The sequence below is a fragment of the Impatiens glandulifera genome, chromosome 1 (assembly GCF_907164915.1).
Source record: "Impatiens glandulifera chromosome 1, dImpGla2.1, whole genome shotgun sequence".
NCBI lineage: Eukaryota > Viridiplantae > Streptophyta > Magnoliopsida > Ericales > Balsaminaceae > Impatiens > Impatiens glandulifera.
Genome location: NC_061862.1, coordinates 81,253,188 through 81,268,062, shown reverse-complemented (window position 1 = coordinate 81,268,062; position 14,875 = coordinate 81,253,188). Strand labels below are relative to the sequence as shown.

Sequence of the window (14,875 nt, the reverse complement as noted above, 5' to 3'; positions counted from 1 at the left end):
GTGTTTCCACTCCTCACTTTGTTGTGAGCGTGAATGGTATTCATGGAGGCTTTTTCAAGGGTGAAAGGGGAGTAAGGCAAGGAGACCCTATATCTCCTTACTTATTCATCTTAATAATGGAAATTCTTGACTGCATTTTAAAAATGCTTTTGAGAAGTCATCATTTCAAATTTTACCCGTACTGAAAAGAAGAAGCAATAACCCATATATATTTTGTAGATGATCTATTTTTTGTGGCTTATGCGGATGTTAAATCTGTTAGTATAATTAAAGAAGCTCTAACAATCTTTTCGAGTATTAAAGGTCTATACATCAATGAGGACAAAAGTCAGGCTTTCTATGGAGGGGTTAATGAAGAAAGGAAAGAAAACATTTTCAATATTATGGGAATCAAGGAAGGTGAACTACTAGTGAAATACATTGGAGTACCCCTGTCATCAAAACAACTCCGATACAATCACTTTAGACAACTGGTAGAAAAGGTTAGAAGTTCTGTTTTGGATTGGGCTACAAAAAAACTGTCTTATGCAGGTAGAATCGAGCTCGTTAAAGAGTCATTTTTGGAATTATTGGCTACTGGGCACAACAGATAGTCATCCCAAAGAAAGTAATGGCTGAACTCGATAGAATCTAATCTAATTAAATAAAGTAAAATAAGGGAATGTTCTTAGCATATTCCTAAAATATGTTTTAGCATATTTTCTAAGATAAAATCCTTGGGTTGAGAAAGTTAATGGGAAACTTTTTCTTAACATAGTATTCGAGGTCGAGCCTACCATCGAAGTCTTTTGTTGTGTACCCTCCAAAGGTGGAGCACAAGAATGGACAAGTGAAGAATGGAGCTCCGATAAATTTTCATATCGTATGACTCGGCTGTTGTTGAAGAAAAGAAAAGTATAAGAAAAAGAGAAAAGTTTTGATTTTATTTTATTAAGTTTTAGGCATAGCCTATTTATACTTACAATATTGAATTGAAAAAGAAATAAATAACGGAATAAAATCTAATCTAATTAAATAAAGTAAAATAAGGGAATGTTCTTAGCATATTCCTAAAATATGTTTTAGCATATTTTCTAAGATAAAATCCTTGGGTTGATATTATTTAGGTCCTGATTTATTGGGCTTAACGAGATTATCCAGCAAATCATCCCTTAATCTCATTACACCGCTTCAACTTGTTTGACACTGAGCTTCAAATGTATCTCGATGAACTTTATTCTCCCTAACGCCTTTGATAGGATATCAACTAGCTGTCCATCAGTGCCAACGTGGTCAATGTCCATCTTTCTTTCTTCAATGCACTCTCGGATGTAATGAAACTTTGTGTCAATGTGTTTACTCCTCTCATGATGTACTAGATTCTTGTAGAGAGCAATGGCTAACTAGTTATCAACCAATAATTTGAATTTCAATTCTTTACACCCAATTAGCTCGCCAACAAGACGACTAAGCTAGACCCCTTAATATGTCATTGTCGCCGCTGTGATGTACTCGACCTTGCATGAAGATAAAGTAACAATCTTCTACTTATTTGAAGTCCAAGTCAAAATTTTGATTACTATAAAGAAAACTATCACGGAGGTGCTTTTGCGGTTGTCAATATCGCCAACAAGATCAATGTCGATGTAGCCTATGGTTGTAAATGAATCAAATACTTTTTGATACGATTCGGTATTCGTATTGGAATTTTGATATTAATATTCGTAATTTTGTGATTCGAATTCGAATAAAAATCTTCGATTCGATTCGACTAATAAACGAATACGAATACGAATACAAAATCAAGATATTCGATTCGGTATTCGCTAATATTCGATTAAATATTCGATTATATATATATATTATATATATATATTATATTATATATATATATATATTATATATATATTATATATATTATATATATATATATATATATTTTATATATATACCAATTTATTAATTTTAATTTTACAAATATTATTTATTCTAAAACCCTAGTATATATATATATTTCTTCGGTTGAAAACTTCAAACTCACATCTAGTCATTCTGCTACTAATCACTTAAAACCTACCACCGCCTCCATCTCATCTCTTCTCCAGTCGACGTTACTTCGGTCGCCTCCGCCGCCTCCATGTAGTTCTCTTCCCTGCTCGCCGTCTTCTCCACTCGACATTACTCCAGTGATTTCTTCGGTGAGTCCTTTTCTTCTCCGGCCATGTATTTCTTGACCAGCTGTAACCCATATCTAATATGACTATTAAATATTGTATATCATTTAGAATATATATATATATTTTAGCATTTTAAGCTATAATTACATATTTGTTATGAAAGGGGGAGAAAACTATGATCGAGATAAATGATGATGAATGTGATGGTGCCTTGCGAATTAAGAATGTGAATGTTGATGGGGTGAAAGATAAGAAAGAAGGTAAAGATGATGAAGTTGAGGAAAAAGGTAAAAATGTGGAAGATGGTAAAGATGATGAAGTTGAGGAAGATAATGGGCATTTTGAAAGGAAAAAGAGAAAGAAAGTTTTCAAAGCTCATACTGAATTCATTGAAGTGATCGAAAATGATGGAAATTTTAAGTGCCAATGTATATATTGCAAAAGTCTTCTTTCTAGACCAACTGCCGGTACAACAAGTCATCTTTGGAATCACTTGAAGAGGTGCGTGCAAAAGAAAATGCACACTGAAAAGAAAAAACATTGCAATTTCATCCTATCAAATCCAAGTTTGAGATGAATCCTTTGTCAGATGGTAAATATGATCATATAAACAAAGAGAGGCCATTGCCCATTGGATTTTAATTAATGGCTTGCATTGCATTGTATTGGGAGTTGAATATTGAAATCTTAATTTGAACATTATTATTTAATTATTATTATGTAATTTTATTTAATATTGTTATATTTTATGTAAAAATATTAATTTTCAAATTTTCGAATAAATTGTAAAAAATATGTTTTAAAAAAAATCGAATCGAATACTCAAATTGAATCGAATAATACGAATATCAATTTCAAATCGAATACGAATCACATTAATTATTCGAAAAAATTTCGAATACGAATACGAATATTCGAATAGTTTTACGAATACGAATCGAATATAGTAATATTCGCTTTGATTCGATTCATTTACAACCCTAATGTAGCCTACTAATGTAGCTTCACCTCTTTCCGACTTATAAAAACACCCATAACCCAAGGTGCCTCGTACATAATGAAGTATCTTCTTTATCACAACTAAATATTGTGAACTTGGCGCCTCCATGTATCGACTAACTATGCCCACAGCATGAGCAATATCAGGCCACATGTTTACAAGGTAGAAAGACTATCGGTATGCTCTGAAACCTTATTGCATCCACAACTGTACTCCCATCATTCTTGCTGAGATAAAGTCGAAACTCCATTGGACTGTGACACGGGTTATAATCACACATTCCAGTTTTCTCTAAAAATTTCGCAACATATGCCTTTTGACACAATGTAATCTCACATTCGTTTTGACGTACTTTGATCTCCAAATAGTAACTTTGAAGAATGAAGTCACTCTTTTTAAACATTTCTTGCATTTGTGTCTTGATTGATGATGTCATGTACACTTTTTCCCGTAATAATCAAGTCATCCACATCCACCGACAAGAAAGATTGAGAGTCGCATCTTCTATAGACGGCATGCTCGAGAGGGTTTGTTGTGAAACTAAGTGAAGTAAAGGAGGCATCCATTTTTGAGTACCATGCTTGTGGTGCTTGTCGGAGCCCATATAATGCCTTACTCAACTTAAGAACTTTACCTATGTTCTTCGAATCAAAGAACTCATGTGGCTGTTCAACATAGACCTCCTCTACGAGATCACCATTCAAGAATGTTGATTTCACTTCATGTGGTGTACTTTCCACTTGCTTTGTGCAACGAGTGTGAATAACAGACGTACTATTTCCATTCTTGCTACTGGAGCAAAAATTTCCTTGAAATTCACCCCTTGGCGTTGCACATATCCTTTTGCGATGAGTCTCTAAGGGTGTTTAAACGGCCGGTTAACCGGTTAACCAGTTAAATAGTTCCGGTTATTACTGGTTTTGGCTTTTATTTTACAAACCGGTTAACTGCCCGTTAATGGTATCGGTTTAACCAGTTCTAGTTCTACCGGTTTTGGTCGGTTCTGGTCGGTTAACCGGGTTTAACTAGGAACCGATAATTCAATTTTTTTTAATTAAGAAATATATTTATACAATATATTTTTTAAAATTATTATTTGTACTTTCCTATTATACTATTCTCCGTCCTTTTTTTGTCTCTATTATAATATAATACAAATATATTATATTATAATAATATATTTTATTGATATATTTAGGAATATGTTATAAATATAATATTATTGTAACAATATAATATATTTTATAGTTATTCTATTAGGTTTTTATATGTTTCTTGAGAAAATTCAAATTCATCATGACGATTAGTCTTTGACCAACCAAGTATAAGCGAATAAGATAGAATCCCCTTCTCAACCGATAGAACAGGAAGTAAAATCGGTAAATTATAATTTATAACTTTGATTTTATGTGTTTCCGTATTGGACGTGTTGAAGAGAAAGTTAAAACATAAAGTGAAGGTTGAATTTTGAAGACATCAAATTTTAATTTGCTTAACTATTTTGATTTTGTTAATTTATAATTCCTAAAAACAATTTTACATATTTTAATGAAATTATTTCAATTTGTTTTTAATTTATTTTTGTAAAATTTTATATAGATTATAATGTTTTTTAAAAATTATTCTATAAAAATTATTTATAAAATAATTAATACAAATTATAAAATATAAAAATATATAATTAAATTATTACCGGTTTACCGGTTAAACCGTTAGAAAAATAAGGAAACCGAAAACCGAACTATTTAACCGATAAAAAACCAATTAACCGAAACCGCTAGAACCGATTAACCGGAACCGCTAGAACCGGTTAACCAATAAACTGTTAAAATAAAACCGGCTAACTATTGGTTCAGTTGGGTTACCAGTTTTCCGGTTTTTTTGCACAGCCCTATGAGTCTCGCCTTGTGCTTCACGATGTTGTCATCGGGGTCCTTTTAACTTTGAACACATATTTGAGTGCGATGGCTCGATGACCAATTGGAAGTGACACAAGCTCCCATGTCTTTTCTCAAGAATCGACTTCATCTCTTCCTACATGACATCCTTCCAAGATTAATTGGTAAGTGCCTCGTCCACGTTTTAGGCTCCTCAACCGCAAAAAACAAAGTCCACTTACTTCAACATTAACGACCTCATTAGTAGGATTGTAGATGTCTTCAACCCATCAGTAACATCGAGGTTCTGAGTCGGTGTTGAGGGTGTCATCATGTGTTGGCGGTGTGGCCCACTAGTTATACCACAAATTAAGCATGGACATTTGTGGCTCTAGTTCCTATGCACTAGATTCAGGCGACGAAACACTAGTCTATATGGGATAGACCATAGTGCATATAGCTGGTGTTTTTTCCATCTCCGTGCTATCAACTATCTCCTAATTCCAGCATGATGTTCCTCGAAAACAACGTCTTTAATCTCGTATAACTACTTCCCTTCTAGATCATACACCCGATAGGCTTTCGCTCCCTCTTCGTAGCCCACTAGTACCCCCGACATTGAGCGACCCGCGAGTATGTGAATGCCCGGAACAAAATTCTTCACATGTGCTACGCAACCAAAAGTCCTCAAAAGGTGTACTTTAGGCTTCCTTTTGTTCCAAGCCTCGTAATGACTCTAATGATCTATCATACAACATCTCAGAACAACTTAAGAAAATAACGAGGTTGGTTATATATGGATCTGGAGTAGATAATGATTATTCTCATTCACCGGTCTTCAAATTAGACCATGATCTTTTGATCATAAACAATGACTCAAAGTCCCAAGACTACAACTAAATCTTAGACTCCAGGTTAATACCCATAGAAGAAGAATTTTAGCATCTACTAAAGCTAGTGTGTCAAACATCTAAGGTAAATCACGGGAGATAGTGAAATATCTCTAAAAAACTTGAGCACAAAATTAGGACATGATCTCTTAATAATAAAAAATGACTCTATGTCTAAAGATCACGGTCAATGCTAGACTCTAGAACGATTCTTGTGGATGAAGAATCTCAATGTCTACTCGAGCTAGTGAATTAAATATTTTAGGTAAATCATGAAAGACATCAAAGGATCTTTCAAAAACCTTAGCATAATTATTTTTTTGGCCTCGGTTAAGGCAAAGCCTAAAATTGCATATCCGAATAATTGTTTAGTTAGACGCATGCCTATGCCTAAAATAAAATGATGAATAATATTCTTTAAAAATGGTCAAAAGTGTAAAGTAAAAATTGTCAAGTGGCAGGCATGTGAGACATAGCGCAAGAGTCATTTTTTATGTGTAACCAAGCACCGAACCAAGAACGAAATTTCTAAAATGTATTTGAACACGCAAAATATTATTCTTTCCTAATTTATTGAATAGTAAATTAGGTGGTGAATCTAAAAAAAATCAAAACTAGTCTAAATCGACGATGTTAAATGCACTCTAACCAAGCCTACCATTTTGGTTCCTTGTCTCACTCAAATGGAAGGTAAATTATGGGACGCGACTATCGAGTAACGAAAACCCTTCTCAGAAAAAATCGATTTTTTGCGTTACACCATGATTCATATATTTGTCTTTTTTTAAGATAAATATTATACTAATGGATCAAGTGGGAGAATGTAAGATTTAATTTCATGTAACAAATAACATGTAATACACATTAAGGTATAAATTATTCTATTTTATATTGCAACCTTTGGAATTACACATTGAATATAGGAGGTTATTTTCCATTATGATATTGAATGTATTTTAATTTATTGTAATTAAATTTACACATTAAATTGTATGGTTACAATAATCTCCTTAATGTTATTTTAAGGGAATATTTTATATTAAACAAATAAGTCTTTAAAGCTAAGGTGTAGATGAATCTCTAAGGACTCTTAGACGTTTGGTTAAAGACTTTGTTCGTGGGAGAAACTCTAAGGTTCATCGTGACAAGCAATGATTGAAGGTAAGTGCTCGATTCGATAATGCTTCCGCTTCTCGATTTAATATTCATAAAGATTTTAGAGACATTAAAATGATTTTATTTTAAAGATTTTGCAACAGGTTCTCCCCAACCACCGTCCTAAACTTAAGTGATCAATTAAAGTTGTTGACAATATTTTTTTCATTTAAAAAAAAGTGTTGATAGTGTTTTCCATTTTCCATGTTTATCATAAAAAAATTACAAACTAGAGAATGAACATAATTTATACTAGTCACATAAAATGATTAAATGAACGAACGTAAATATTAGTAGAACATGTGTTATGTGTTGATGATTATAGAAATGAATTTATGGGTGGGTTACCGATTACTATAAAATAAGGTGTGTTGTTTCGATTATTTGTTAATTAGTTTCCTTGAGTATGAGAATCACAAATAAAATCATGAACATACTTTGTTTGATGGACTTCATAGTTTGAATGTTTGTGCAATTTTCTAACTACGCAAATGTTTCTTTGTTATCCTGCAAATTATTATTGGAGGATGTTGCTCAAAAATATTAGTTAGGGACAAAACATGCATTTTTATATATCCTTTTAGAATCCTTAGGGCATGGTAGTAGAATAGAGTATTAATGTCTCATGTTATATGTTATTTTTCTACTCAAATGAAATGTATATTACGAGATAGATTTTATTTTATCCTTTACTGTATATTACATGATAAACTCAATGTTCTTTGTATCATATTTATTTTTTTAACTTTTTAGAGATCAAACAATATTGTTGAAGAGTTAGATTTTGTAGTGGTGTAGAAGAAAGGTATTCTTAATATCATAGTTATTTGACTTATTCATGTTGGTTTGAAGTGAATGTAAGTAGTTTCATTGTCTTAATTTGTTATATACGCCCTTTGTGTTTCGAGTATAAAGATGTTATGTTTTATGTTTCATTTGATGATATTTATTTGGCTAGATTTTCAACATTAGTTAGTTGTTAAAATGATTAGATTAAATTATATATTATTATATTTTGAATATATATTTTCTAATTGATTTAAACTTGTGTATAATTGGTTTGAACTTTAGTACAAATTAGATATCGAGGTTGAGACGAATTAGAAGCTACATTGTTTATGTTTTTCTTATATAGTTATGAATAAATTGGTTAATTTAACCATTTTGGATTTGTTGCAATTACATTCGAAGTATGATAGCAAATTACTATTCTCACTGTTATCGTGAAAACATGTGTTTCAGGTAAAATAACATATTACAAAGAAAAAAAATGCAAAAACTTTATTGTCATAAAAATATTCTAAGTTATTTAGATATAGTTGTTTGCTAAACATCGTTATCGTCTGCAAGACTGCAACATTGTTGTCTGGAAATGAAGTAGAATAGTTACGTCGTGATTTATGAGTCGTCATTTATGAATGAAGCTGAATAAGTAATCTGAAGATGGAGGTGAGAGATTTTCCCACAATAAAATTTAGAAAATAAAAAATATATATACCACATATAGGATAAATTTGTGAATATTTTTAACAAAAATTAACCGTGTTATAACATTTTAAATGTTTAGAGAGTAAATTTAAACAGAAATAAATGACTAAGGAGTAATTTCAAATAAGATCATGTATAAAGAGATTTTAAACTAATATAAATTTACATGAATTACTTAGTATACTTATATATATTAAAATAGTAAAAATTAGAGTAATCTCCTTTAACCTATATTTGTAACTTATGAAAAATTATGTTATCTGTGGATGGAAAAAACCATATTACTTTCTTTTATTCGATATTTGTTACTTTAACATTTTCCTTTTGAACTATTATCTGGTTAATTTATCTCAAACTTAATTATCTATTGGCGGAGAAAATTAGAATATTTTCCTTTATCCGATATCTGTTACTTTAATATTTTCTCTCTGAACTGTTTTTCTGGTAATTCATGAAAAACTATGTTATCTATGACGTAGAAAACTAACTGTTTTTCTTTATCTGATATGATATTTGTTACTTTAACATTTTCTCTCTTAAATATTTTTCTGCTTAATTTATGAAAACATATGTTATCTGTGGGCAGAAAAATTAGAATACTTTCCATATGATATTTCTTACTTTAACATTTTCTATCCAAGCTGTTTTTTCTGTATCTGAAATTTGCTACTTCAACATTTTTCTTGTGAGCTGTTTTTTGGGTAATTTATGATAAATTTTATTAATTATGGACGGAGAAAAGTAGAGTATATGTCTTTATCAAATATGTGTTACTTTAACATTTTCTTTCTAAACTATTTTTCTGGTTAATTTATGACAAATTATGTTATCTACAACAGAGAAAATTAGAGTACTTTTCTTTATCCGATACTTATTACTTTATCATTTCCCTCTGAACTGTTTTTCTATTTATTTATGAAAAAATATATTATATATTTGAATTGTTTTCAGGTTAATTTATGACAAATTATGTTATCTATGATTGAGAAAACTAGAGTACTTTTCTTTATTCAATATTTGTTTTTCTTTACCTAATATTTCTAGTTAATTTATCCGTGAGCAGAGAAAATTACAAAACTTTCCATCTGATATATATGTTATTTTAACATTTTCCATCTGAGTTGGTTTTTCTTTACCTAATATTTTTTATTTAACCTTTTTTATGTGAGCTGTTTTTTGGAGTAATATATGACACGTTATATTATTTATGGATGGAGAAAACTAGATAAATTGTCTTTATATGATATTTGTTACTTTAACATTTATCTCTGAACTGTTTATCTAGTTAGTTTATGACAAATTATGTTATTTATATGCGGATAAAATTAGAATAGTTAACTTTATCTAACATTTGTCATTTTAACATTTTCTCTGAGCTGTTTTCTGAGTAATTTATGTCTGTTGATGGCGATGTGTCTTACCTGTACAAGGAAAACTGTCCAACTGAATCTATGTACAGAGAAAATTAGAGTACTTGTCTTTATCCGATATTTGTTACTTTAACATTTTCTCTTTAAACTGTTTTTCTGGTTAATTTATGACAAATTATGTTATCTACGATGGAGAAAACTAGAGTACTTTTCTTTATCCGATATTTGTTACCTTAATTTTTTCTCTCTGAACTGTTTTTTGGTTAATTTATGACAAATTATGTTATCTATATGATTGAGAAAACTATAGTATTTTTCTTTATCCGTTATTTGTTGATGTAACATTTTTCGTCTGAACTGTTTTTTTGATTAATTTATGACAATTTATGTTATCTATGATTGAGAAAATTAGAGTATTTTTCTTTATTCGATATTTGTTACTGTAATATTTTTTTGTCTAAACTATTTTTTGGTTAATTTATCTTTAAAAATTACTATACTTTCCATCATATATTTGTTTATTTAACATTTTTTATATGAGTGTTTTTTTCTTTACCTGATATTTGCTATATCATATATTTCTGTGAGTTATTTTTTCTTAGTAGTTTATGACATATTATGCTATTTATGGACGAAAAAACTAAAGTACTTATCTCCATATGATATTTGTTACTTTAACATTTTACCTTTCACATTTTACCTTTGTTAATTTATGACATATTATACAATTGAGTACACGGGGTTGTGTCATATTCACTGAGTTGTCTCTCATGCATGTTATGTAATATTGGCCAACTCTCTCTTACATTGTTCTTTCCCATATTTTAACCCACTCACATACTGTCCATCTCTTACACCTCCCCTCTCAGATGGCTGCTACTTCGATAGATCCTCTGATCATGTGTAGAATAATTGGGGATGTGGTGGATCTATTTGTGCCCACAACCGCCATGAATGTCTACTATGGAACCAAGCATGTTACTAATGACTGCAGCATCAAGCCTTCCATGGCTTTCAATCCCCCAACTGTCACCATTTCTGGATTGCCTAATGAGCTTTACACATTGGTAATGATTTCTCTATCTACCTTTTATTTGATTAATCTTTTTTTGGGTATTTGAGTTAGTGCATGTGGAATTCTTTTTATTCCAAACATCAAAATTATATTTACTAGAAAGTCTACTTTTTTTTTGGTTAGAAAAATGATTTTGTATAGATTAGGCACACGAATCAATTAAACAATTTTCCGTTACTAAATTAAACATTAAAAGTCTAACCATCGATCTGAGTAACAAATAAAGTTGTCGACTTTGTTTTAGAGGTTACCGCAATCATTTGAATTTTAGGTTAAGCGAGATTTTGGGTTTTTCTGTTAGTTTTCGATTTCAACTTTTACTTGCACGTTTGTTGGCTTTTGACCTGAGATTTTATACCTTACAAGTTTTTTATTTATTTTTTAAGTAGGTAATACCCACTTTTAGAGTTTTAAGTTTACAACAATAAAACTAATTGCAAGTTACAAAATTCTATTTTGTAAAATGACATACAGGGTAATAATATAAAATAATAAAATAATTAAAAATTAAAAATAAATACTATTTAATTTAATAAATTAGGTGATTTGATCTAAGAAAATAAAAAAAAATGAATGTAATGATGTAACTATTAAATTTGTAAAATAAATCAATCCAACTTTCTCTTATAAAGTTAAATAACAATGCTCAATATATTATATATTATTCTACTTGAATATAATGTTATGACATGCACTGAAATGGACCACTTAGACATGCATTCATTAATCAATTAATGGTCAATAAGTGATAACTAATGAACAATGCAAACCCACATGTCATTTTTTTATATTATTTTAATTCTACTTTTTGGCATGCATGATCAGATAATGACAAATCCAGATGCGCCAAGTCCTAGCTAGCCCTATTTCTCTTTCATATATTTTTTTTTCAATATACTAAATAATGAGGACTCAAAACATTTTAAACCTATTTTGTAAAGTTAAATTTACAAATCTAATTAATCATGCATATATAGTAAGCTTATTATTTTGATGATAAGATAAAATTTAATCCATGATAATTTAAAATAAATTAGAAATATATATTTTAAATGTTTAAAAATTTTGTATTATCACAAATATGACTTGTTAAGTTGTTACTAACACAAATCTTGTCTATACTTGGAGCTGGTTTGATATAATTTTGACTTATGATTTCTTGAGAATTAATTTACCTATTTTTTTTAGAAATTCTCTACCTATCATATCATTCTAAATATTAAATCACTTATTTGATCAATTACAAATAATAAAATATTCATATTTTATTTTATTTTTTATTAATTTTAAGTATAAAAATAATATAATATTTTAGCAACTAAACGATTTAAACTCAAATAATTTACATTTTTAATCAAACAAGATTTGTTATACAAAATAAAATAAAAAAACTCTTAAATAATCAAAGATCAAACAAGCTCTATGTCTTGAACATTTTATTTAACAAGTATTCTATTAAGATTTGTTTTAATAAGAACATGCTAACTACATCTTTCTACAATCAAAATGCATTCAACATTAAAGGAGCAACAAAAGCTACAATCAAAATACATTCAACATTAAAGGAGCAACAAAAGAAGTAGGTGATAATATATTAAGCCTTACAAACCCATATAATATTGTGATAGACTCTTTTGGGTATACAAAACCACTTGGGGATGCCTGTTTTGAGGATACTTCTTCCCTCCGGAGTGAGGGCAAAATATTAATTTTTTTAAATGATTGTTTTGTCCCTTCCATGTGAGGAGAACAGGGGTCCACAACAGAGGATCCAATCTCAATGATTCAGCAAAGTGTTTTTTATTAGACAAGGTTTAATTTATATAGTAAAAAGAGTTCAACAATTTCATGTATACTAATGTTTCCTTTTATCCTTTCAGCAATGTGTCCAACATTCCCGGAGGTACCAATTCGGGTCAAGGTGCGTTAATTTCGTATTACGTAACCTTAAAATGTAATTATCTAACTAAACATTGAGGTCCCGTTGTTAAGATTCAAACTCATAAATTTAAAAATATGAATTCTTGCACACACCCACTAAACTATGAGTAAACTAAAAATGCAGGAAAAGAGATAGTGCCATACATGACGCCTTGTCCAGCTGTTGGAATTCACCGTTATATCCTAATACTATTTAGACAATCCATATATGTGGACCAAACTATTGAGAAGCCAAATATCATAACCAGAGCCAACTTCAATAATAGAGCTTTCTCTAATCACCTATATGCTTGGGGTTCCGGTTGCAACTGTTTACTTCAATGCACAAAAGGAACCCATCAACCAACGAAAGAATGTCTAAGTTATTTCATCTTCTCCTTGAATAAATATATATATTATCATGCATGAACTTAATTACTATATTAAGACATCTATCTATGATCGGTCGATCTATCTTTAAAAATAAGAATAATTGAAGTGGGATGTATATTTGTTCATTTCCTTCTTTGACTAAGTACACCTTTATATCCATTTCCCTTTTGTCTTTAATAATTTTGTGATGTGCTTACTTATTTGTTATGATGTAGTACTCTCCTTCTCTTATTCACTTGTAATTATGGTATGAAAAAATAAATAGGTAAAATCGAGATGAATACATGTAGATGACGGCATGATCTCAATAGTACCTGAAAAAAATGAGATAGATCAAAGTTAGGAAAAATTTATATATTTCAAACAGGCCTTAAGCTATTATTCTTGTATATTATTATTGGAAAATATTTATTTAGCGATTTTATAATTTCTTGGATTTTTATAATTAATTAAAGGGTTTCGAAATACAATTAAGTCGAAAATACAAAATAAACCAGCAACCATGTTCACCTAGTCAACCAAACTAGATATATCCTCATGCACGACCAAATTGAAGAATGAGTTGCTTTGGTTAGACGGCTTAAGGAACGAAAGTTGTGAGTTTTAGTCTTGTCAATGCATTTGATTTATTTGATTTTTTCTGGAATAGAGATAAGGATACAGGCTGGATTTGAGACTGATGAAGAAAAAAAGGCCCATTGGCGGCGGATGTCCAACAGCAGACCTTGAGTTTGATACTTTAGATGATCGTCTTTTCCTTTTTTTTTCTTTTGGGTTGTATTTTTCACAATGACCTACCTGTTCTTATCCAAACAGCAGCTAGCCAACCAAAATGAAATGATCATAAGTCATACCTCTTAAGTCTTAATAATTCTCAAACAATATCTAACACAATTAAAAGAACAAACATACCATTTCATAAACATCAACAATACAACAACATCAAGACTTATTCATTGCAACTTGAACAAATTCCTCCAACCAAACTTAGAAATTGACATATGAGGATAATCAATAGGATTAAAGGAACATGTTAACATCACTGATCTACCTTTTCATCAACATTGCATCTTGATTCTTACAAAAATTTGATAAACACATTGAAACCTCAAAACTTTATAAATCGTTTTAAAGATCAACTTAACGTTCATAAACATACTAATACCATATTTATCACTCGATTGTGAATCAAAATAACTCAAACAGAGGCCATGAAGATGATTTTCATCATCAATAGATTTCATTAAATTTGGCTTTTCAAATTTAGTAGGAATATAGTGGACTCAACTCAGCCAAAAGATTAAAAACAACATTTATGGCATATTCATATCATACAAACAATGAAACACAGAAAATCTAAGCATTATGAACTCAATTTTAAGTAGGTGTAGTTTTCATTAGAACATTGCATTATAGTATAAGTGAAGACTTTCCCTTAGGTTTTGAAGTTTCAAAACAATCCTAACAAGCTTTTAGAAATCCTTTCTAGCCTTACACCACTAGTAAAAAAAAGGTCAATTAGCGAGCAAACAAAGCGATTTGTCTAAACCA

At 30.0% G+C, this 14,875-nt stretch overlaps 1 pseudogene; it reads left to right on the top strand.

Annotated features, from left to right (window-relative positions):
* The first annotated feature begins 10,805 nt into the window (after positions 1-10,805).
* LOC124934022 lies at positions 10,806-13,313 on the top strand (annotated as a pseudogene).
* The last annotated feature ends 1,562 nt before the right edge of the window (positions 13,314-14,875 follow it).